The 26,703-nt window shown below is 38.6% G+C and overlaps 1 protein-coding gene across 27 annotated transcripts in view; it reads left to right on the forward strand.

Moving 5' to 3' along the window:
• Positions 1–26,703, forward strand: part of HTR2C (5-hydroxytryptamine receptor 2C) — a 286,890-nt gene that overhangs the window by 193,149 nt on the left and 67,038 nt on the right. For 3 of the 27 annotated variants that reach the window (XM_068696852.1, XM_068696861.1, XM_068696866.1), the window contains one exon: positions 11,751–12,072. The exons of 19 other annotated variants lie outside the window; for them this stretch is intronic. The gene's annotated coding sequence lies outside the window, so the exon portion shown is untranslated. 5 more of the 27 variants (XM_068696853.1, XM_068696865.1, XM_068696869.1 and 2 more) reach the window with 4 other exon arrangements.

The following is a 26,703-nucleotide window of genomic DNA, read 5'->3' on the forward strand; positions in this document are numbered from 1 at the left end:
TTCTGCAGTGAGTACTCTCTTTGCTGCAGCTCCTGCCTGAAGCATGAACATATTGCACCATGAACGTACTTAATTGCTTTTTCATCCTTAGGTTACAGGTGAAAAAAGGTTGATTAATTCACTATGGATTTTTACAGAGATTATTTACATGAAATTACTCACAGGAAGACAGTTATTTTTCCTCTCCCTTACCTCTGGGGCTGTCTGATTTGTCTGGTGAAGGCAGGAGACCAGGGGCTGTGTTGCAGTTTGTAGAGGATAAGGATCTCCTCCGGGATACATCTTTATATGTCTATTTGATGTCTAATTGGTTTATGCTGCTCTGTGGCCAACAATGTATCTGAAGATTTCCTTGATTTACCTTTCTGCTTAGCTACAGAACATTAGGATATACATATGTATGCATATGTAGGCCATTATAAGTTATAGGCTGCTGGTTGCTCTAGAGAGGATGGCGCTTGAGAGCAACTACCCATGTGGGTATATCTGCAGCTGCATAGGTGCACGGCCTACAGAAAGCAGCTGGAGCTGGCCCGGGAATTGTGCCAAGACTACAGCACCTTTTTAGCAGGTTAAAGAGAATGTATGTAGTATTTTCTCCTCTGTTGCCTGGTGAGGCAAATAATTTTGAAATAAAAGCAGCGATCTTTCAGTTATAAAGAAGAGATTAAACAGGGAAAATGAGCTTTTATAGAAATCTGTATTTCTGTGTAATAAAACATCTAATCTTATGAAGTGAATTCAGCCTCATTTTTAATCCCACTAGGCCAGAGGATGATAATGTAAATGAAAACCTGTTCTAGCCCTTTCTTCAGGCATTGCACTTCATTAGCCTGTATTTCTTCTCAATTCTACTCTCTGACACCTGTGCAAATTTCAGGTTCTTCCTTTTGGAAATGCTTTGATGTGCTCATCTCTGTGACAAACTGTTTAAAGTCTTGATCTTAATTTAATATTTGTAAATATCCAGAGATAATTTTGTTAATGAAGTCTTTAAAATTCTAAGTGAAGTTCTAGTTTTCTTCATGAAGGAAGTTTTACTCCTGCCGTTATTCTTATTTTGTAATGATATTCCTACTTATTGTCCAGGAATGTTTTATTCCTACAAAGCAGCAAGGAGCTTTTAGGGCTAGGGATGTAATTAAATGGGGATTTTGTATTTCTATGGGAGATGGGGGACTTGTTAAGAGAATAGGAGGGCAACATAAATGAAAAGTTCTTTTCAATGAATGAAGCATTTAATAACAGGGAGGTATGAGAGCAAGCTCCTGCCCAACATCAGATTGAGTTCTCTTGTAAATTGTACACTTATTACACTTTTCTAGATTGAAGATAGGCTTTTCAGTATCCCAGGTTTGGTGTAAGGTAATCAAAATTAACTGAGTGTTACTCATAAAATATATTTGATAATTTTGGAGCTACAGCAATCTGAATTCCCGAGTCTGGAACATGGAAGTGATAGGAATAATTCATTGCGACATTGGAGCCTAATTTGGCATTTCAGGTACATAACGTGAGATGCAGTAGCTATAAAAGTCTATTTGAGGCAAGAGGAAGAGATGTATGTAAGAGGAAATGGTTGATATTAAGAGGAAGAAAATATTTCCAGAAGTTCTGCAAAGCTAGGAAGCCACATCCGCCTTGTAGCTAAGAATATTTAGGGTTATTCTGGGAGCCCTGCTGTGGTGCTCAGGGCCCCACTGCAGCCTAGAGGAGACTGAACCCAGAAAAGCACAGATGAGAGAGGAGACATCCACGCTGTCCTCTTTGCCTTCACTGATGTATATTAAAATCTCCAAAGCAGTCTGAAACAGGTTTTCTTTTTGAGTCACACAAAATATTTCTTTGCTATAGTAAAGTTTGCATATATAAAAAATTAAAAAGATTTTTAAGAAATCCAGTAACAGCTGTCCTGGTAGTGTGAATGTAATAAAAGTATTGACAGTTTAAAGGTGTTTGTTCACAGCAGACTAGTCAAAATGTGGTCACAGCAGACTAGTCAAAATGTGACCTCTTTTTGAAAAGCTAAAACAAGCATTTTTTTCAAAGGGGAACTTTAGGAAAATAAAATACTTCTGGAATGTAGAACTTGCTATTGTTTTTAATCAGCTAACAATTGGCAGTATTTATTTTTTCCTAAGGGTCTTTTCCCTAAGTGCTTCTCTTACAAATCAAATAATGTAAATAAACTATTTACATTATCTAAAATTATGTAAAGTAATTCCATTAGTCTAATGTGTTGATTATTCTTCATTTTGAAAAGAAAAATATTTTGCCTCTGGTTGAAATTAACACTCAGCATGCACATCCCAGCTTCTAAAAGGGAGACCTTTAAATCTTAATGCAGGCTCATTCTTTAAATAGGAACTGACTGATCTTCAAAGTGAAAAAGCTGCATCAGGAGGTGTAACAGGGTTCATTAAAATCCAATTAGAAAATTCATTTTAACACTAGGCATCCTGTTCCTTTTATCTCCCAAACAAAACAATAAGAATTCCATCACATACAAGTAAATACATATTTTAAATACATTATGTAAATAAATAATGTTTAATTCATCTGCTTGTATAATGATTGATGCCCATTGGGGACTCTGAGCAGTCATTAGGTAGGATCAGCTTCACCATAATGCACTGTACCATTGGATATGATTCTTAATTATCCATAGTGGGGAATTTAAGCAAGTGATTTGAAGTAGAGCTTATTTTGAGAACGGTTATAAAGGATTTATTTTTTTAAGGGCTCATATTTTTTCTGTGTAGTGCAGTGTTGGCATACATGCAAAACCATGACTAAGCACCTTTATGTCGAGGACGTTTAGTGGTTCTTTTAACTCCTTTTGAATGTCTTATTCATTTTAAATTCCAATTATTTTCAGCTGTTGGTTCTCAGCCATGGGAAATAACCCCCTCCTCTCTGTTCCTGATACTACAAAAATTCAAATTTCCACTGGACTGTTTGATTACAGAATATGAGTTTTGTGAGACTCATGGTGATGTGGACATTTACAACATTAGTAGCTTCTTACCTAAAATGCAAGCACTGCTCTTGTCTTTTTTGTACCAATAAATCTGCCAAACATGCAGAGTTTGTTATGCTAGACTTTGTATAGCGTTAGTACTTTCCCCCAAAGGCTGTCCTTTCCCTGGCTCCCTTTTGTCTTCAGTGCAGCTTTATCTGTACGACATTGTGTAGCATTTCATGAAATTGTGCAAAATTCTTGTTTAGACATTGCATTTTAACTGAATGTAAGTGTTGGGACTTGTGTAGTGGCTCTTTGGAGGGCTGGATTCTGACTGTTCAAACACTGCATTTGGGAAGCCCCATGCTGCACAGCAGATGCTCTGTGCCTGCAAAATTATCTGTTAGAAAATGTTTAGAAAGTGTAAACGATTTCTGTATTTTTTTTAACTATTATTATATTTATCACAATTACATGCAATAGATATAAAAGGGTTTCTGGACTCTTAGAATACAGACAGCAGAATTTTATATTGAGGAAATCATATGGAAGGTAATGTCACATTTTGGTGGGGTCTTGGCAGTACTGGCTTCAGGAGACTTTTAACTCCCAAACTGGTGATGTTCAAATCTTTGTTGGAAGCTGCAGCTGCTCAGTTCTTAACCTTGTGACATGGGGGCATTAGGAACTGTAGAATTTCAGCTGCTCCACAAGAAGTGGTATATTTCCAAGAGTTTTAAATATTATTCACTGACAGTGACCTAGCAGAGGAAACTCCAGCTTTAAGGCTTCATAATTTTAAATGTAAATCCCTTTGGAAACTCACATTAGAGGGGAAAGCACTTATAAGAGATATATTTCACAGATGCAATTATGAAAATTATGTTCTAATTTGGAAAAAAAAAAAAGTTTGAATACATGCAAAAATCCACAGAAAATCCTTAACATCTAAAAAACAAACAAAAACTAAAACCTAGGTGAGTGGCTCAAATATTATTTGTTGTTACTGCTAACCGTTTCCACAGAATTTTCTCCGAGACTGTCTTGAAAGGCTGTAGTAACTAAATTAAATAAACTACACTTTTCTCTCTTAAGTAGGGTAGGAGCATTGCTATTTTACAGATAAAGAATTGAGGCTCAGCAAGTTATATTTTGAAGCCCCTCTGGAAGTTTTGTTATACAGTAGAACTGTGATAGGAGACAAGTCTTTTTTATACTTGATCTTAAAGCTAACAGTGCAAAATGTAGCCTCATAGTTTTTCTAGAAAGAACAGAGTCTATCTTTGAACATTAAATAAGCATTTTGTGAAGGCAGTGGCTTTAAGTGGGGCCCTAGTGTGTGCTTCTTCACACATTTGTAAGCACTCTGCCAATTATTTTGGTGAGCCCTACCTGAGGGGACAGAAATAAACTCACCTATTTTAGTAGAAATGGCTCAGTAACTTAGAGGTACTTTAGACAGTGACAGAATTAGAATTTTGACTATGTACTCTTGGCATAAGTATGCTTGCTCACTCCTAAGCAGTTGGTGTTTCTTCTCTGCATTACTTCATCCTTGAACTTGGCCAGAATGTTTCCTGCTGATAGAAAAGCCACTTCCTTCACTTTGCATATATTAGACTCCACATTATATGATGTCTGCAGCTTGGACAGCGTGTATTCTTCTGTGATACTGAAGAATGAGCAAACCAACATGAAATTTGTTCATCCCAATAATACTATTCATAGATTCAGCTCTCCTTTTGCAGCCTGTGCTGCTGTCACCCAGGATTAAAAGCTGCAGATATGCCAGGGCTGCATTGAGGGTTTTCAGTGACTTGGATGAGGACTGCACTGATGCATCAGAATGCTGTGGGCAATGACTTCTGGGAAGATCATGAAAAAATAAAGTACAGCTAATGGACCTGAGTTCCTCTGTTTCCTTTTGGCAGTCATTCATGCTAATGCTAAGTAAGTATAAAGCCTGGCACCAAGAAAAGGTGATACTGATTTATGCTTGGTTTAAGAGATCCTCAAGTCAAGAGGGCTTCCCTGAATTAATTCCTTTTTGAACCAAAGCCTGAAGCTGAAGCCAGACCTTGCAGGACTACAGCTGCCTGCACCACCGCTGTGGCAGAAGGGTGCTGAGCACACAAAGCATCCTTGCCCCAGGGCTTGGGTTCATCTAGGCATGTCAGTGAATCCCCAGGCAGCTCTGTGGGATGGCTCGCACTTTCAGACTAGGGGAGTGCTTTGCTTAATGTGGCCATGAGAATCTCTCTCCTGTGCTTCTCTGGGTCTGCTTGTATGCTGTGCTTCACTGTTGGCTAGAAGGGATGGCATCCTGGTGCATGGGGATGAGCCTTGCTGAACATGTAAATCCTCCTGAGACCCATCATGTTCATGATGCTGAGAAAAACCAGCATGAAAAAATCAGTGGGGCAAGTAGCATGAATTTTCCCACTTTGACAAACAGGTCAGCAGGATCCAGTGAAAAACGGAGGCTGAAGGAAGGTGTGTTTGAGCTTGTTGAGCTGAGATGTGCCCAATATCCTGCTTAGCCCAGACACACTCTTCTATTTTGGATATGACCCTTTTGCTCTTGTGAATCAGTGTGGGGGTGCCGGGCTACATTTCCTGCCCCATCTGCTTTGCCACCATTAAGGATTAAGCTTTCAGATCCACCCTGTACTCATTCTTCTTGGTAATATCCTTCACATCAGTTCTGTAACCAGGGGTTGTGAAGGGTGGTGGTAGTCCTATTTTTTGTTTGTCGTTGTTTTGTCTTTTAAACTTAAATCTAGTATTTCTATTTGAAGTCAGAATATTTTAAATAAACCACTTCAGAATTATAATGACATCTCATTGTATCTATATTAAGATTTAAACCCATTATAATATCTTAAATTTACATTAAAACTAATATTAGATGTTTCCTGTTAACATATAAAGAAAACTACAGCCTGGGAAAGTCTCTTGCTGAAAGCATAAAACTGTGCTTAATTGCAAGCAGTTATAGTTCAGAAGGACAGTTACCATTAATTGCTTCTTAGGAGAAGGTGTAGGTTAGTTGAGGTCTCTCTTAGCTCTTTGGTCTTATAATTAGCAACAATTGGCTCAAGTAACTAATTACAGAGATAATTTGCTTCACACGATGACTCTCATTTAAATGCAAGTCATGTTTGAATGATTTCTTTTGTAGCTGGTGCACCTACTAAAATATTTTTCTGTATTGTCCGCTTCTATCCAAAAACAGTTTGGATCAAATTGCAGACAAGATTAATAATTTAGTAAATAGGAATTGTAAAAATTAGGAAAAGGTAGAGCTGCTAAACATGACGTGCTATTAGCATAAGAATAAAATCCAAGTTATTGTAATGGTGCAATTGGTTGTAGCTGTTACCAAACAATCACAATCAATATTTTTCTTTGGGGAAAAACAGAAAAGTTTATACAAGATTAATTTCAGTTACTTGAATTAAAATGTTTTGGCTATAACCAGGTCAAACTTCTAAATACCTCATGCTTCCACTTTACATATTATTCTCTCTAACTTTTTCTCTGCTTGAAATACCCAAATTGGGTTTAGCATGGAAAATCAGCCTCGGGTGTGTACTGATGCAACGAGCTTTGTCACCAGTGGATTTGACTCTCTCCTTTCAAAGGATTTGTTCCTCTGTTACAGAAAAGGACCTAGTCTAAAGACACTTGAGCCACTTCTCCGTAGGCCACACTTGTGCATCAGAAGTGGAGAAGGAACTCCTAAGCTGGTATCTGAGTAGCCCACTTGTACTTAGTCAGTGGAGGAGGGATGTCCTCAAAGTCAAGCTACTCTGTTTTTGTAAAGCAAGTTTGTTTAGAGTGCCTAATTAACTGCATGTGTGTAATATAGGAAAAAAACAAACAAACAAAAAAAAAAAACCATGGAGGAGACAGGATTTTTCCTGAATAATTAAGGTGTCACAGCAAATGAAATAGAGAACGCCTTTCTCTCTACACGATCAAATGGGTTATGACAAAGCACATACTGCTTGCTGTTATCTGGCCTCCTCAGTCATGTCTGACTGCACCCATAGCCACGTCATAAGTGGCATTGGATTCTGGTCTCTGAAAGCCCCCCTGCAGACAAACCAACAAGTGGAGGATTTTTCTTGTCAAATGTTAGCTGGTACTCAACAGCATTGCTGCCAGCCCCTAAGTAAGCTAATAACCAGGGGCTGAGTTTGGGAAGGTCCCTGCATTGCCACTTCCTAAGAGAGTGTTACCAACCAGCCAGTGAACAGCACTCATCCTGTGTGGGCTTCTGGGTCCAGAGGAAAGTCAGTTGGGAGCTGGAATTGTTAAATTTCTGTCTGTGTTGCACAGAGTAACGAGATGGTTCAAAAAAGGAATGCTGTCTCTTTTTATTTAAGAAATCCATTCCCTTTTTTTCTGCAAAGCATATAGTAATAGTAACAGAAAGCCTCATTAACCTTCCTGTCATTTGAGGAGGAAGCAGTTGACTGCACTAAAGTTATTACAAGTGATATATTGGATTACAAATGGGAATGCTAATTGAAGACAATGTCAGAGGAGGAGTGTCCTAGGGACAGAGTTAATAGTGGTGCTTGCAACTGTCTCATTCTCTGTACAAAGGACAGTAGTAAAAAGGGAAATGACAGAGGGTAAAGCTGAAAGATGTGCAGAACTGCTGTGGGTTTACTGTGTTTACTGCACCCTATATCAGATTCAGTTTGTGTGCCACCCAGTTTAATTTCAGAGCAGTGCTAACTTCCATGGGATGGAAATTTAAGTGTGCTGGAGAACATTAGCGCCTGTTTTTTTCTGGCTGTGAAAAAAAGCTTACTTGTTTACTCTTTTCTCTGCCTTTTTTTTTTTTTTTTTTTTTTTTTCCTATTTTATATCCTAAGAGTGTTCTATAAAATCTACATATCCCAAATTGCCCATGCTGACTTTTTAATGAGGAAACAGCTATGTGTTCATACTTTGGGATTTCAGATTTCGCCAATTGAAACAGCATAACAGATAGAAGTTAGATGGATGGCAAGTTGAAAATGTCCTCTTGCTCTGTGCTGCTCTGAGTTGTTTGGTGTTCATGGAACAAAATGCTGCTCTGTGTTAAAATTGTGCTCTTTTTCATGATAGCCATGTTAGACCAAAACGAGAGTTAATCTTTTGACCTCTTCTGAACATGTGTGTGGGATTAGATCTGTTGGGCTGAATTTTTGTATTTTGTTGTTGTTGCTGTTTGTTTGTTTTTAAGATCGCTGAGCATGCTATTTTTTATGAAGTAGATGCTCTGGAGATACAGTTTATATACAGCCCACTATCATCTTACATGCCAAGAAGCCATGCAAGGGAATGGCTGAATGTCATTTTCTGTAAAATAATAATTGCCCTTCACTTTCGTTAGTAACATCCTGAACTATTGAAACAGGGTTTAAATATTCCTTCCTTCTGCTTTTTTTGGGATCTATTTGTTTTTCTCCATTCCTATAATGGTGACAAATTGCATTCATCAGAGAGACCTGTGCAGGCAGATTGGAGACTAATGATATGAACAGAGGTGGGAAAAAAGAACAATAATTTTAAAAGTTAAAGTTGTTGGTTTGTTGGTTCCCGCTTTTCTATGTAAACAGTTCTGGAGAAAGGGGCAGACAAAGTTTGTCCCCTGCCTCTGGCACTCTCCCTGAAGCCAACGAACAGATCCACACAGAGAAAAAGTTTTTCAGGGTGCTCCAGTGTCTGTGTTGTGGTCAAAATGCAACTGCAGACGACACAGTCATACTTTCAAAGATGAGGATAAATTGAAAAATTATTTTGTTTATGGGATTAGAGCAAAAATGACTTGCAGTTGAATCTTGGATGTATAACCTTCGCAGCTTACTCTTCTCCAGTTACTTCTTTCCAAGATCTGCAATCATTATATTGTCCCCAGTTCTGTCCAACAGTTAATTACATTAGTTCACTGACAAACTATTATTAAACAACTGCAATCTACTTTAATAGCTGGTTTTCTAATTAAATATCTGATGTTTTTATTCTCAGTTCTTGGCTTTAGGCCTCTAGTTTGTCGCTATCCAATGTCCTGCATCTCTTCTGTATTTTTGTTCCTTTCCAGGCATGATTGTGCTGGGAAAACTTGTTTCTGGATGTGTTGTGGGAGGGTTGAAAATGCCAGATATAAAGCAGTTCCTTCCTGTGGAGGAAGAAACATTATCAGAGGCTGCTATGTGGCAAACCCATCGCTGAGGAGGATGCACTGAAGCAGAAAACTTTGTTGTGGGCTCGGCATGCTGGGGACGTGCACTGTTGGTCTTCTTGGTTTACTTACCATGTAGGATTCAGATGTTGTACCCTCATGCAAAGAGTACATATTTAAATTAAACAGGATTGTAACTCAATTGTTCTAAAAGAATACTGTGAGGTTGGCACAGGTAGCTTTTCTTCCGAAAGTAGTATAAATATCTGTGAAGATCCTTCCTCAGACCCAGAAAAAATCCTATGGGCTCAAAGTCGTAGACTCAGAGTTTTATCTGGAAGGGAGGTCTGGAGAAACTGGGCTTAAAGTAGAAATAAAAACAACAACAAAAAGAAACATGAATTAAATCCTGTTTACGTGAATCCTGTTCTACATCTGAGTCACAGCAATTTCAAATTTAGTTAATTTTTCAATATTTTTTTTTAAAGACTATTCTGAGTAGTTGTGTAGCAGCTCAACTATAGCACTAAACTCCACCTACAAAGCATAGGAAAATGTATTAATAATGGTACAGAATCTTCAGTGTCCTGACATTATTCCAGTACTGCACTGGCTTTAAACATTTACACATTGCAGGATAACAGCAACTTAATTAAAATCACTAAGTAAATGCAGATTATATTTAATTTAAATATTTATAGAATTTGTTTAAGCTTTCAAAATAGATTATATGCTGAAGAGCAAAACTGCTAGCATCCAAATGATAATTTTACTTTGGAGCCCAATTAAGAAACTAGTCAGGAATACAGCTAATCAGTCCCTGTTTCTGAGGAAATATTTTATAAAGCTGTATGTACAAAGGGCTTTTTAAAACAGGTGTTCTTGAGTAAAAGGGATAGTTTGGAAAAATTCTGTTACTTCTAATAATATTTTAAAATCTTTTATTCTCTTGCTGTATAAGAGTTGCCATTCTTCCCATTATTCTGAATACAACCATGGAAAAAATACAGAGAACCAAAGAGAGATGAAAAAATACCTTTGAGACAGCATTTTTTCCAATACGGTTCAGCCATGACTAATAGACTGCCAAGGCTTCTTCAGGGACAGGTTCAAATTCTTGGCTTGTCACTCCTGTTTCTTTCAAAGACAGTTTTATTCCTTGCTACACCTTTTCATTTTGGGAGACACTTTCCCTGTTGCATTTATCTTTCATACACCTGAAGGAGATGAGATCCTGCAGGCTGTAGGACTATTTCATGTAACTGTAGATTTCTTTTTGCAAGAATGTTACTACTGTCTGAATAACCTGATACCTATGAAAGCTTTCAGGGATAGGTTTGAACATTCCAAAAATCTGTTTGGAAGTATCTTGCATTTTCCAACAGGACACCAAGAGCTCCTGGGATTGTACATGTTTATTTCATGCAGGTTATTCAATAGTGCATCCTAACTTGCCTTACTGCCTTCCATTGTTTTTTACTTTGTATTAAAAAGTTTTTAAGATCTGCAAGATATTTTCTGGTTTTCCATGGTAATGCTACTATGCATCATGTGATTCTTAAAGAGTGTATTTCCTGTATATTGTATGCTGCTGTTCAAGCTGGAATATAGCATGTGTTTAATTTTTTCTTGGCCTCATTACATTTCATTCCTTGCTTCACTGCATTATCTGTCTCATTAGTCCATAAATCTGATCTGTTCTAATCACTGTAAATTCTCCATTTCCCCTAGCTATGTGTCACCAGCAAGACTAGTCACTTTAAAAAGTGCATTCCTGAAAGGTCATTTTATAAAAGTTATAAGAGGCAGCATTGCGAGATGCTGATGCTTAAGGCTGGATGCTTGTTACTTGTCTTAGACCTGAAACATCTTTTTTAATCCCTTTTCTTTTCATAGGCTGATTTTGATAGTTATCACACGCTGAGATGGTAATCCAGGTGAGTGCCTTCAGCCTCAAATCAGCAGCACAGCAAAATCTTTTGGTGGGATTTTTAATCTCCACACAGTACAAATTACATTGCGTTTTTAGAATTAGAAGGGAGATGCCAATTTAGTTTCTTTTGTTGAAAAAAGGGCTTTTCAAAGACAGAGGTGTTGTGGTACTTAAAAGCAGACAGTGATGCAAAGCCAAGAACATGCAGTGGCTGTTCTATCGTAGGATCCTCTTATGCAAGAACACATTGTCTAATTTCTTTAATGCCTATACAGCTTCTAGAAGCATGATCCTTGTCTGGTGCTGTTTTGAGGCTCTAAGGTCTGCATGAGTGCTTAGGATGCACTGTTGAGTTTTGTTGCTTTATTTTCTTAAACCTTGCTTGCAGTTTTGGGGCAAGAGCTGTTGAGTTTCTCAAACCATCATGCTCTCCCTGGCCTGGGCTTCCAGACTGGACTGGACTGGACTGAATTCCCCCTTCCAGACATGCTGTCTTCTGTGATGCATGTAGTGGGTCATGGCTACAATTCATACTTTCAAAAGGAAACTATTCACTGTCTTGCATAAGTTATCTGGAGATTCATGAATGAGAAGCACAGGATGAAAGCTAGATACAAGCGTTTAATTTTCTTGAATCCCACCATCCCATTTTGCATTTCTTTCTGATATTTCAGAATGGTATCTGATCATGTAAAAATCGTCAGAGAGAATAAGCAGAGGTGGAAACATGCCAAGTTTCTACTGGATTACTGAAGAGCAATTTCCAAAGCCTTCTGATACTACTGCAGCAAAATTCAACTCTGCTGTTTTATAGAATTTTTAATTGATTAATGTATTTATTTAATTTCATGGGGTTTAGTAGCTTTTTATGACCTTTTGAATTTGTTTCTGTTTATAGGTGACTCAGATTATTTACTTCTCTAGCCCAGGGGTGGGTGCTGCAGCATCATATGTCATGCTGTACTGGCTTCAATAGTCCACTGGTGACTGAAAAAGGTAGAAATTCTTCTCACTACATTGAAATATGCTGTTATATTTCCTTCAGCTGATTTGTCACATATGCTACTTTAATTACCAAAGTTAATGCTTAGGAGTCTGAATGTTGAAAACTTTTGTGACGGGTTAAAACTTAGTGGCTAGAGATGGTTTGTTGTGTTTGTAGAGGAGCAATTCACATGAGCGTGAGCTTGCGTTACTTTAACTGAAGGAAGAAATTTATTTGTAAAACAGTCTAAATAAACAAGTAAAGTAGAGTGTAGAATGCTGTGGACTCTCAGTGGTGTTTCTGTGATGAAAGCTGCTTTTATTTGAAGCTGTTAATTGTTGGCAATTTTTGCTTAGTGTGGTGAGGTTCAAATTACCCATAACTACGCTTGATCATAAAACACTAAAACCACAATGAATTCTGAGTAAACCACAGCTGACCAAGTCATCCAGTTAACAGGAGTTTATCTAATGGACTAATTTAATGGCGGTGTTTGAAATTTACTATGTGGAAGCCACAGATTTAAAGTGTGAACATAGTTCTTCATTCCCCCCCACAGCCCCTTCATCCTTCCCCACTAAAGATCTTCCAGGCATATTTGAATCTCCTCCCTGGTCCAGGCCCACGCCATCTGCTTGTGCAGAACACTTCGAAGAGAGCCCACTAAAGACATGCTAGCAAGACCTTGTGTTACATACAGAGGAAATTTTGATTGCTCATGACCTTACAAGGGCCCCAAATCCTCTTTGGATCAGCTACAAGAGAGGCTGAACTTTACAGTTTTCTCAGGACTGTGTTGCTGCTTTTACATGAACAAAGACTGATGGGAACCTGTGTCTAGGTTGTACTGCATGAGAGTGAGACACTTGCTCCCTGACGCCCTGGCCTCATGTCACCTTGTAACCATACACCAGATGCATAGCCAGCAGCAACAAGCATCCTTCCCTGAGCACAGGTGCTGTCTTTCAAGAAAAAAAAGTATGTGTTTGGCACTAAATGCTGGGCAAATGTATTACTGTATGCTCAGATAACAAAAACTGCTCCTCTGGATCTGTGGTGGCTGTCTGACTGTGTTGGTTGTTTTTGGAAAATGCCATCTCCAGCCCGCTGCCCCTAATCTGCTTGTGTGGTGTCCAGGCAGCTCCTCCAGATGAGGTGATTCCAAGAGTCATTGGGAAGGTTTACTTGGTTTAAAATGCTTTGTTAGCAAATATTTATTCTGACTTCTTGTATTTTAACTAGTTCCAGTTCTTGTCATTCTCTTATTTTAAATTCATATGTACTCTACCTAAAGTGTTCTCTTCAGCCAAACCAGTGCTGGGTTCATCCAAAAGAGAGTTTACTGTTCATTTATCTCATGTCTTTACAGTCCAAGGTGAATCTCAGGGGACTAATGCTCTGAACCAAGTGGCTCCAGGCTATTCTTTTGGAAAACAGAGGCACTTAGACCTTTGTAAAGAAAATAATTTAGTAATCAGCGCAAGAGACCTGTCTCTAAGCCAACCCATTTGGAAAAATTGCCAGTGTAGTTAGTAATTGCAAACATTTTATCACAATAACACTGATGATGCCTTTCCATTATTGCCAGCATTTCTTTCTCCCAACTACTAGAGGACTGAGCTGTTTTCACATCCTTCTCTCTGGTGCTGTGTCAGAAATTCTTTGTAACTTAGTATTGATGTTGCATGACTGGCCATTAAGCAGAGAAGTTTTCTTTTTATTTTCTGAGTGTTTCCCTGCAGACTGGTGCAGCTAAAAACACTTGGAAGTGAGAAAGATGCTGCTGCAGTGTTGCTAGCAGGGCATTATATGTTGCCTTCCCAGTTCTGTATATCATCTCTCTGGAGGAAGAGAAGACCAAGGTCTCATATCCCTCATACAAGGTGGAATAAGGTGCAAGATAAGTGTCTGTTTGCCTGCATCCCTGTGCCTGCAAACCTTTCTGCAGCACATGGGGGGGTTGCAGGTATCTGGGAATGCACAGTTGCTGAGATGGCACTGGTCTCCTACTGTGCCTTCCTGTTATTCTGATTCTGGGCGATCTCACCCAAACACAGCAGCTTCTTGCTCTCTCTTCAAGTATCAGTGGATCAGTGCCTCTGTGTGCTGCTCAGCCTGCAGCTGAAGTACAGGAGAAAAGCAAAGTGAGGGTTAGGCTGGTCTACAATTGCAATGTTAATGCAAAAGGCTTGGCCTGTGTTTATAGCCTCACTTTCGTTTTGATTATCAGTTGCTTTCAGTATATTGAGAGCATATATAGGGTAAAGATCATGTTCCTGTAGCTGTGTTGGTGAGTTCCTTACTACTGCCCGGCACGGCTTACGTGTTTTTCAGGGAAAACTTCTGCAAGGGTTTTCTTATCTGGCTTGGTTCTTACACGTTGCTACCTGGAAAAGATGACATGGAACAAAGCTGAAAGCAGGGGGACAAGTGCCATTTCAAACTTGAGGAATCTGAAGGCACAACTTTTTCCTGAAATTCACAGCCAAGCAGTCCAGGCCCAGCACACCTATGAAATCCAAAATTTTGCCATCTTGTTTTCATGTGATAAAGGTTACTGCCTATTTAAATAAAAAACATGGAAAAACAAAACAAAAAAATGGAAAAGTGGTGTGCCTTGAGGAGCCACGATGTTACTTGCAGGCATAGAAGCCCTTTGGGTGCCTTTCACAGGCTGGATTATTTTGCTGGTGATAATTTTCAGCATTGTTTTTTTGAGCAATATTAGTGAGGAGGGAGCAGAAAGAAAATCACTTCAAATTGATGAGCCCTAGATGTTCATCTAGAGGATTTTTACTAACTTCATAAAAGCTCCTGTAAAACTTAATCAAAAAAATATGGCAAAGGTGTTTTTTTCCTCTTTTCATAGTCTTTAAACCACTTGATTTTTAATGGTTTTATCTTGCTGATGACAGAAGGCTTAGAGTCCTGTGGCACATCTTCGGATGCAGGAAGAGGTGGATGTTTTTCTACCCTAGTGCTCTGCATGACTGTTAGTTTTGTCAATGTTTCCTTGATTCTGTAGAGATGTCAGTGTTTCCTTGATGCTGCTCCTGGGGAGCAGCAGATCCAAATGGCCAGCATTTACTTTCAGAAAGATTTCTCAGGAACAGGTAGGGCAAGGATCAGTGATGAATGTGCTGGCATTGGCAGCAGAGGTTAGTGGTGAGTGTTTCAAAAGGCAGATACTTATATTGTTATTTGAGAGATTCCTGGTATTTGGACTAGTTCACCACAGAACATTTAAAAAAAAAAAAAAAAGAGGCATATTTCAGAAGCAACATTAAAGAGGATGTGGAGGCTTGATAAGCAGGTTCTGCTGAAGAAAAATGTTTGGTTTTCCTATCCTGGCAGGGTTAGGAATTATCTGTTAGAATTTATCTGAAAATTCATGAGAAAATAATTTCCTGGCAAAGAAATAAAAACAAACAAAAGCTTTAGCACTGACCCATTATTGATTCTGGTAATTTGGTAGTGAAGATTTGTAATTTTTAAGAGAGTAAATATATCCGTGAAAAACCCACCATTTTTGCATTTGGTTACAGAGCCGCTGTCTAGCAGTAAAAATGCATTTGAGAAAAAGGGTTGTGAAGAACCATGCAGGTTGTTTCAGGGGCAGCATTTCTCTCTAGCAGTCTCTTCTAGACTTCAGTAGAAGAGCTTTGTGTTTTCTCAGGAGAGAAAAAGCCCCTCACGACATACTTGTGTGCTTTCCCTCTGTGTTGAACTTCGAAGCATGAGCATCTCATCTTGAGGTATCTTGAATAATTATCTTCTCCCACCCACTATCTGACCCTTAAGCACAGTGACTTGTCATTAAAAAAAAAAAAAAAAGTGCCATACCCTCCTTATCAAAGGCCTTGTATTTAATGTCTCTGCCCTCCCACCTAGACAGTTGCTTGCCTTATTCCAGCACTGATAGGTAAGGGGGGGCCATGTGATGATTTATCTACAGGATTTATCAACTGCCCTGCTAGTCACCCACTGGGTGTAGGCTATAGGATGTCCTGACATCAGTGTTCAAAGACCAAGAGGAAGAGAAACTACCTCCAGCTGGATTTTATACATATCTATTTGTCTCTGAAAGTGCCAGCAGATTTAAATTACTGCTGCTGTTGTCAACAAGTTCTTCCTGCATGTTCCGTAACGATTAAGGTCCTTAGAGGTTTTGGATCACTTATGTTTCTCAGTGTAGCTACAGATTGTGAACATAAGGGTTGCATCAAGTATATTAAATAATGAATTGGAAGGCAGAGGTTCCTTTTCTTCTGTGTGCTTTGGGTAGAAGAATTCCTGCTGACTCTACATTTCTTGTTACTGAAAAAGATAACCCGATCAGGTAGCTCAGTGTTAACGTTAAATTTGTCAGCTTTTCCTCTTGATGTATAATTGCTCTTAGAAACAGCTGCTGCCTTGCTGCTACCAGTGTCAGGGAGAATTTTGTTTGATGAATTAATCAATGTGTTATTCTATCAGGAACCGTTTATGGATTCAAATACAAAAGTAGGATGAAACTTGGGGGGAGGGTGTTAAATTTCTTGAATTCAATAAATCTTTCAGCTCCAGTGAACTTATTCTAAAAACTTTTAGCTCGTCTGCAAGTCATTTACTAAACGGGTTGGGAAATAATAAACACTTCTTTTGGAGCTTCCTATTCCAGACAATAGTACAGATTAGAGCAAGGGTGAAAAAAACAAACAAACAAACAAACAAGGATGATATTTATTGCTAATCTGACTATCTAAAAAAAACATTTCTGATGCTTGTCATATTGATCAGAAGTCCCATCTCTGTTCCTATCCTGTTCTCAGGCTATGCACATTGGTGAGCCATCATTAGTTACTTTGCTGTATGTAGTTTGATGTGTTCTGCCAAAGTGGTGGTAGGAAACCAGTGTTTCTAGAGAACAGAAGCAAACTGGAAATAGTAATCCCTTTCCCTTTTCCTCTGTATAATGTCTGCAGCTTTGCCAGTTTCTTTGTTATCACTAGGTATGTAGAAGTGGTTGTGTAAAAGGGGTGGAGTAGAACAAAGTACAGGCCCTGCCTTCAGATCACAAAACGTCTAGTTCTAGTCTTCAGGGAATCTGAGCATTGTCCAGGTTTGCTGGAGCTGATCGTAGGTATAATTAGCATATTGCCAGAGAATCATGTCCTTCTGACATGTACCCAGCTCAACAAATGAAGCCTGAAAGACACAGTCAGACCCTATTACTCTCCTTGGATTTGTTTCTGTGCTCAGCAGTATGGATGGGTAATTCTCTCTCTAGTCTTTTGAAGAGTTTATGAACTGTGGAATAACTGTTGCTTGTCCACTTTGAAAGTGGATGAGCTAAATATTTTTTATTTTATTTATTTATTTATTTTGTGGCATGAACGCTAGCATCTGGAAGCAAGCACTGAAGAACAGCATCTTGAATTTAGGTTTGCACCCTTCCTTGGTTTCATCTCAGTATTTAACTGTAAAGATGTCCAATGAAACGGATCATTGAGGGGTTTCAGATTACTAATGTGCTCAGTGTTTTTAGAGCTTTATTTCCTTAAAAAAAAAAAAAAGAAAAGAAAAGAGAAGAGGAGGAGTCTTTCTTCTCCATTACAAAGACCGTTGCTTCTTATGCTATGCAAATGTTTGTTTGTTTGATTGATTTTTTTCCCTGGATATAAATTTAATTGAAAATCTTTACTGCTGCAGTTAATAAAAAGCCTCTTCTATGGTCTTTTTGTAATATCACAAGAAACCAATATCTGGTGGTTTCCAGAAGAGACAATTTCATCTAAATTTGCCTTCTGTGATTCTAGATGGTACTTGACATTTCAGTACGTCCAGTAAACTCAGTTTTGAGGTGAGAGGGGGAGAATTAAAAAGGTACAGTTACCATTATTGACCTTGCATTAGGAAGAGCATGTACGTTAGATGATGTGATAAATTTTCTTTTGAAAGGCATTGCAAAGTAATGATCAGAAAATCATTTTTTTGTGTGATCAACCTCTTATTTTCAGTTCTCTAGACATCATCTTTCCATCTACAAAAAACTCAGATAAAACAAGATGAGTGAAGGTCAAGTTTTATTTTGGTATGACTCTTTCTTTACTGGTCTTGCTTCTAAACTTTTTCTCTCCACTTTTGTATCACTGCACTTCCATTGTGCTCAAAGTTAGTGGGACCAAACTACTAAGTTTTGTAAATTTACAGAGAGAAGCCTTCTCTTACAATGAAATTTCTAGATCTTGTTAACAAGGGAAACGAGAAGCTTAAAGATGCCACAGAAAAGTTTTTTTCATAATTTATTTTTATTATTTCCAAAGTCCGTTCATAGTATGCCTTATTAGTTTGCAATCACAGAAATCACATCTCATCCACAACAGTGTAAGATTTGCCCCATCCTCTGCTGGGGAGACTGATCATCCTCAGACAATCTTGTTCTTTCTCTCCTTTTTTTCCCCATTATCATCCTGACTAGGAGTGCCTAGTTATGTCCTAATTGGTTCTTTCTTTTTATTGACCAGCTCTCCTTCTGACTGGGGGCTAATGTTGACCTGCTTTCTCTGTTGGATATGCCTGCATAGTTTTGTAGCTCCTTTGAGACAATCCATTAATAAAGAAATACCTAATTTATCCAGCTTGTGGTTAAGTAGGATTTAAAATGCTGCAATTCACTCCATAACTTTGTGTAATGAGCAGGAGTGGGAACCTACCTATTTTCTTAAGCTTAGCAAATCCAGCACATCCTATATGAACAAAGTTGTAACTGTTGTTACTAACATCTACTTCCTTCTGCTTACTTCAACTCTTCGTGGATAGGTTAATCAGTAATTTTAACTGCAAGATGTGATTATGATCTGCAGTCATCTAGTATAGGTTGCATAAGGGTATGTTTTAAGCGAGGGTATTCACACTGTGTCTTGAGGATGTTTTTTTTTAGTAGCAACATTTTCAGCTTACTTCTTAGCAGACCTTTCAGGAGGCTTTTCCTGGTTTATTCTTAGCTTCTCCTGACACCCACAAAAGATTGCAGAAGGATGGTTTATCTCTGTTGCATAATGACCTAGCAGGCAGGACTCTTTTGGTTGTCTGGGGCAATAACGGTAAGAAAACAGCTGACCTTTACCTTGGTTTTATTTCAAGAGGTGACACTGACTCATGGTGCTCTGTAACCTTGTGGGGGATTCTCCTACAAAAGCAGTGATGTATTAAGAGCAGAGGTAGAAATGATGAGAGAAAATGGCTTCAGCTGCTGTGAGTTATTTGTGTCCATTTCTCAATCTGCTCTTATCCTCACATAAACACCATATTGCCCTGGTGTTCTGACATGTGAATTACTACCTAGAGCAGGCATTAAATAATAAATACTGTATTCCAGGAGGCGTGTGACAACACAATGAGATTGTTGGGTGCTTTGGGGGATGACCACCATAATGTATTCTTACACACACTGGTTCTGCAATTGGCACTTCTTAGAGGGTGGGGAGACTGGGAGCATGTTTTTGGTGTCTGACGTCCTTCTGGGTTAGGGAGAATCTGTTTTACATTGAGTGTAATCAAGGTTTAACCACTGCCAGGTCCACATGATAGAGAGGAGACAGCAGGAGAACCTATCCCATGCCAAAGCAGCTGGTCAATATCTAAAACAAGACGTTTAGAAGGTGACTTGCTGTTATAATGGGAAAATACTGAAGACCGTATATTCAGGCCTTGTAAAACACCATTGGTATGGCATTGTGATAGTATGAGGTGCAGAGAGGTTCTCACACAGTTATTTCAGCTTTTTATTGTCCCTCACATAAATGTTGAAGGGACTGAACCAACTCATGCATTTCTTCATTGGGGCTTGGTAGAGTGGCTCATAGGAATAATCACAAACAAGACATCTCGCTGAAATCCAGAAGTAGAAGTTGCAGATTCTTCTACAACTATCCATCATCCACCATGGCTCTTTGGCTCTTTACCAGGCCAGTAACATTTTCTTATGAAAATCCATGTTGTTCTTGTTGTGCTTTAGTAAGAAAGAAAAAAGAATTCTGGACTAGAAGACAGACAATTCGCTATAATATTTGCCATGAGAAGGACACCAGTGCTGGAAGTGAAGAGGATTCAATATTTAAGGCTCCATTTAATATCCCCCCAATGACCTTTTGTCAGAAGAGAGCTGAGGGTGTTAACATCCAGGGTAGTCTGTGAAAGGATATGTGCTTTTAATCAGCTTCCCAATAGTAGGATAATAAAGCCATTAATCCTTTTAGTATTCTGCTTCTATTATCTCTATCTCTTCTCTCCAAGGTCACTAAAGCAGTAAACAATAGGGAAGATAAGCTTCGAAGGAGCTGAAGTGTAGAGCAGTAAGGAGAGAAAAAAAAAAAAAAAAAGCAGTATAGATTGTTCTTTTTCCAGCTTTTTGTGAGGGAATCAAACCTGCAGAGCACAAACTGAACAGTTTCCCATGGTACTGGTCACAATAGATTTCCAATATAGTTTAAGCTTCTTGTGTTCTCCAAGCATCATTTGTTACACTTAGACTGAGAATTAGGAATTTTTCATCTCATCAAGAGACAAACCTGGTTGGCACTGGGGAGGGAGGCAAATTGTTTTTATAGTCCAGAGCTCTAATTTGTTTTGGTTTCAGTAAGTTTATTTAGTTTCTTTCAAACAAACAAATAAGTGTGTTTAGTTTCTTTATAACAAGCAAGCAAAAACAAAACACTTCACCCTCCCCCCAGAACTGTCATCTGCCACATGTACTGATTTCTGCTGGTGACATTTTTTGCATAACAAATTGGATGTAGTAGCAAAAAGCTTCTATGAAGATATCATTTAAATCTCTAAAGTGTGCTTATATTCTCAGCTGTGGTGAACTCTACCCCGGTGCAACAGAGACTCATTTTCCCATGACTTCATTAGACCATGTACACAAGAACCAAATCTGGCTGTTTGCATATTAAATACAATATTGATATGCTTATCTCTTGTAAGCTCTTCATATTCAAGTATATCTAAAGGGTCAGTCCCAAGGTTTATCCAGCCCAATATCCCATTTCCAAGAGCGATCAGTTAAAGGAGGAATAAAGGAGTTAAAGGAGCCAAGTGCAAGCAGACAGCGCTGAACCTTGTAATCTCCCAAGCTTCAGCGATTCTTGCTTTAGGGATTTCCTAAGCCAGATCTGGTATTATCCTGTTTAATACCCAAAATGGATTTTTTTTTTTTGTCATTATTTTGTTTAATTACTTCTTGAGCTCATCTAAAATTTAATATTCATGACATTCGGTGGCAATGAGTACAATAGTTTTTAATAGGGCTTTTTGAAGAAGTATTGGAGGATTTCACTAGTTTATCACCATGTCACTGGTGATGGCTGCTCCTGGGATTTCAGAGAAAAACATAAAACCTCTGGGATGGACAATTATTTATTGAATTTTCTAGGGAGAGAAATGTATTCTTCAGGTAGCCAATGATGAACATAATAGTTCACATACCGTAAAAATTGTGGCTGTTTTCACTATGGATGATGTCACTTTGCCTTATATTGATTGCTTTTGAATGCATCTCTTCTAATTTAATAATATTCTATAATATTTAGTAGATCCTGGTTCATTCTTTCTTTGATGTTTTAATTTAAGTAGAACAAGTAAGTTTTGTCCTGAAATACTAAATAATTGTTTTATGATAGATATTTTGGTTAATTAAAAATGTAGTCAAGCCCCAATTTGCACAATCAAAAGATTTCTTTTGATTGCTGGAGCTTTGAGCTGCCTTTACAGCAGAACTTTTATCCATACCCGAGTTCTTTTTCTTACTCTGTTCACCTGAAGTTCTGCAGGCAGTTCTGCCTCAGTGGGCAGAAGGGTTCCCCATGACGGACAGGGTGTGTATGAGGGTGGCATTGTAGCATGTAGTTTGTGTACATAGGTGATGGAGAAATGAAGAACAGTGGTAATAGATTATAAGAAGTAGGATCAACAGTCCTTTCTCATGCTAGAATAAACCCTGCAACCTAGTCTGACATTTTTGCATTACGTAAACTGACAGGATTAATCCCTTGTGATTCCATCCCCAGAATTTTTTTATTTTAGGTGCTAGGTACCTTGGCTCTCTATACTGCTACTGTCAGTGTTAAAGGCCAGTTTTATTGCGTACTGCAGTGCTCTAATGACTTTGTTTTGTGTACTGTGCTGTGAATATCCAAGCCAAATTGTTAGTCTTAACGCGTTTTGAAGAAAATGCATTTCCTGAGGTATGACGTGTTCTGCCTTATACTTTAGTTAATATATCAGTTCTTCTGCCTTAGGCAGAGATGCTTAGCCTTCTGTCTCCTGGTTGTTGCTTTTAATTTGAATTCAGTTATGATCCTCAAGAAAACTGTCTCAGACATTATAATTGATTTAAATTCACAACAGAAATGGTCCTTAAGCCATCACATGTTTTTCAGGCATTCATACGGCTGAAATCACACGTCTAGCTTAGGCTTTGCCAGGCAGCTATAGAGAATATTTTTCACCATCAGCTGCATAGGATAGCAATGATATTCTGGTTGCATTGAAATTGCGTAAAATGAATTGAGCTCCTCTGCTTAAGTTACTGCTGAGCATTCAACTGCTCCTGAAAGCAGCTGTACTGCTCAGGTTTCCCCACTCTGCTTTCACTCTAATCTGTACAATCCCAGCACTTTTTTGTGCTAGTTCTTGAAATCACTGAACCCATTAGTGAATGGATTCAACTCACTAATTAGACAGTGAATATCTCAGCTGGAGGGAGAAAAAAAAAAAAAAAGAAAAACACAAAAACCTGTCCTACTGAACTGATGTGGCTTCCTTTCAAGTGGCGAATTTTAGACATGATGAGTAGCCAGTCCAAAACATACACAAAACATACACAAAGTCATGTTTTTCCTCAGGTATGCGATGTAACATCACAAAAGCATGAAAGCTCTGTAAAATACATTCCTGAAATACATTCTGTAAACATCTCATCATCTCACTCTGTTTTCTTCCTCTTGTTTACTGCTTCTAGCCTGGCAAATAAAGTGGTTATCAAAGAGTTCCTGTGTGTGTGTACAGATAGATAGCTATAAGGATGCTTTGCCCTCATTTGAGCAAAAACTTTAAGTGTTCAGGCTTTCTGTAGCAAGAAACTAGGAATGAACCCAGCTGGGGTACATTGTTTGCTCAACTATTCCTCTCATATTTTATTTCCAAGATAGTATTTCTTGATTTATTTACTTGTAAATTGAATATATGTGTGTTTACCAGTGTTATACAGACATTTTGTGGCTGAAAGACTGTCTGAGACCTCAGGTAATTGAGCTGCTGTGTAAGCAGTTGTAATGGTGTCCTGCTAAATTAGCTGTCACTTTTTCTGTAGAATTTTTCCTGTGAAGATAACCAATATACTGGTGTCTTAAGGATGGTTTGAATTATGATCAGGTGAAGAAGTTCACCTAAAGAAAGAATATGTCCAAATTACAGTCTCATTTCTCTCCTTATCTGATACAAGCTGTTTTTTAAGACTGCAAAAATGAAAGAAACCCAGGCTGTGCTGTTATGGATTTTCCTGTCTTTCCTTCCAGTTTTGGCAGATAGCATGGCTCCTGCCACTGGCCAGGTATGTGAGTAGAAAGTTGGTAATATTAGCGACAGGTCGTCTTCGAGTCTGGCTTGCAGCAAGACCTGCTGATGACCTTGTGCGGAGGTTTCTTCAATACAACTCTCAGCCCAGCTGCGAAGATCAGCAGTGTTGCCTTGGATTAAACCTACTCATAGGTCTTCAGGCTGCTGGAAAAGCATCAGAGTTTCATTAAGATGCAGAGATGAGGTGATTAACCATGCTGACTTACAGCAGTTGCTAACTGATTCATGAAATTCTGGGTGCAATCTGAATTTCAGGGAAGGCTGTTTGCTCTGTGACAGTTCCCTGGTTTTGTTTATGATTGAAACCGATTGGTCTTTTATCTCAGTGTTTGGCAGAAGGTGAAGCAATTGTACTATTTTGGCTGCCCTCTGACAGCTTCTCACGAGGATGCTAGGACTTGAGACAAGCATGAATCAATTGGTTTCTCAGAAAAATTCTGAGAACTGGCTCTCTGCCACTCTGCCTGGAAATGGGACAAAAATAGTGACATTGCTCCAATCTCTTCCACTTTGCTGAAATGCCCCCAAATCCTCAGGCTAGAAAAATGGTCCACAAAAGCAAAAAATGGCAGTGTGCTTCTGTTGTTAATAATGACAGGATTTAGGGTGACTGGAAGATCCAAAGTACTTGGCTTTGCTTGGTGAACTGAAACACAGAAATACGGATTGAACAGTCAAGTGCTAATCTGCAAAGAGCAAGTGGTGTGATTTTGCCTCCGGAAGAAATCGCTTTTGTGTATAAGTGATACACAGTAGGGGAATGAGGCTGGAGACTCCAGAACTAACAGTGTTGAGCCACTACCTCTTGAGCTGAGGAGCTTTGCTGCCCAATTCCAGGCTATACCAGAGCATTCTCTTCAAGGCTTTTTCAGATTTAGGAAACCTATAACAACAGAGGGATGTTGCTACAAACATATGGTATCAGAAGATGTTATTGTGGTAATTTAGCCTGCTTTTCCATGTGTGAAAAGTTGGAATAAGAAAGGGTAAATGATAAATGCTGTAGGAGGAAATACTCAATTACACTTTAAAGACTGGGAACACTCCCACGAGGGCCAGATGTAACACTCCCATGAGGGCCAGATGTTGCGTATTATGTTGATCACAGGAAAAGATTGTTTATTTTGATAATACATGCACGCTTTTTATAAAACAGTGTTTTCAGGCTCTCAAAATCTAATTAAGGAAGGGTGTGACCGTGCGATGCAACATCCACCCTGTTCAGAGCTACCAGGTCGGGCTGGGAAGCTGCGCAGTTGCATTAACCTGGTGCTGTCTCCCAGCTACCAAGCTCTGACTCCTGCACTCCTTGTTAACACCTGTATCACTCCCAGTGTTGGAGCTAAGCACTGAGAGTTGAAGGCCTGCGCATCCTTCAGCACCTTAGCTTCTGTTTCATTTGTTGACAAGATCAATATGTTTGTATTTCATATCATTCTTGAAGATACAAAACTGGCCTACTTTCAGTATTGTCTTGGGAATGTTAGAGTGCTTTGGTGTAGTTTTACAGGATCTGTCATAGTCTATAATACAATTTGTGTTTTATGTCCTTGTTTCATTTATTTTGACTTAAAATGTTATGTAAAGAATGATTAATAATACACTGAGATCTTGAACAGAGATTAAAATTTTGCGTATTATTTACTTTTAGGTAGTTTAACATTTTTAATAGAAAAATCTGTTTTATGTATCTAAACCTATAATTATAAATGAAAATTGTTTAGGTAATCTGGTAAATAATTAGAAAAACTAGAAATTAGATAAATTTGAATTAATTAATATTTGATTTTAGAATATGGTTATAAGGAAACATGAATAAGAAGAGGATGCTGGAAGTGTATTTGTTGGTAAAGTAATTAAGAGGACAAAAGTAACTTAGTAAAGACTTAAGACTGCCTTAGCTGACAGTACTAAGTTTTTTGTTTGTTTGTTTGTTTTTTACCACAGTGTGATATAAAACAGTGTTGAAGATTTCTCTTATAAATTTGTAATGAAACAGAGGGTCATCAAAACTCTGCTGAGGACCGTGAACATATTGAATAAACTAAGATGAATCATTAACTTGTATCTTGTAAGACATAATAAATTCATCTAACGGATTGTTGTCTGGGGTTTCATCCGGGTTTTATAGGATTAGAGAGTAGAGTAGAACTGATGAGAGAGGGGTGAGGCGAAATGAATAGAAACACAGCAAAAGCCACAGGAGAAGGTCGTCCCACCCAATGCAGAAAAGCAACCTCAAAACTGAGCATTAATTTTAACTTAGCTCTATATATCTAGTACAACACATGCTGTGGTTATGTAGCTGTTTGATATGAGCTGTTGTTAGATGGTGCTAACGCTCTTCCATATGCAGGGTTTTCTTTGGCTTGTTTATGGACATCTGGTGGTCTGTGAAGAACTGGCTGTTTATGTGACTTCTGTTCCTCACTTCTGATCCTAAAAATACATGAAATACTTTCTTCATCTCACTTTTTGATGCAGCAGAATTGCCCTAAGATTAACTATGCATCTGAGAAGTGTCAGTAGGACAGGATCCGCGAGCAAGGTATCTGGTAGGATATGGTCTCTGCTAAGGAAATGCGTGGGAATATTGCGTGAAGCAGCAGCAGGATTCCAGTTATTTTAAAGAGCTTTAAAAGTTCTGGGTCCACAAAAGGCTGCTCTGCCCTGAGGGAATGTTACTCCTTGCATACTGGCTTCTGTGCCAGTATGGAAATGCATGTAGCAGGTAGCAGGTTTTTTTTCAGTGCCTGTTTCCCACACGTTGCTGTGCCTTAGCAGAGGAATGAGCTGCTCTCATTTGTCTGGAAATTTCTTTCTGGCTGATAGTGGGTAGATGGGTCGTTAGGTGCAATGGAAGGGCTGTGCATATTCGCATATCCTCTTTTACTTTCCTCATCTGTTTGATAAGCCCTTAAGTACTTAAAACAAAGAGTGTGGGCTGTGCTACTGTGGTGGGGTTCCCACAATATGCATGTAGCAGACTACAAGTCAGCTTGTAGGCTACAAGTCAACACTGC

The sequence above is a fragment of the Anas acuta genome, chromosome 13 (assembly GCF_963932015.1).
Source record: "Anas acuta chromosome 13, bAnaAcu1.1, whole genome shotgun sequence".
NCBI classification, from domain to species: domain Eukaryota; kingdom Metazoa; phylum Chordata; class Aves; order Anseriformes; family Anatidae; genus Anas; species Anas acuta.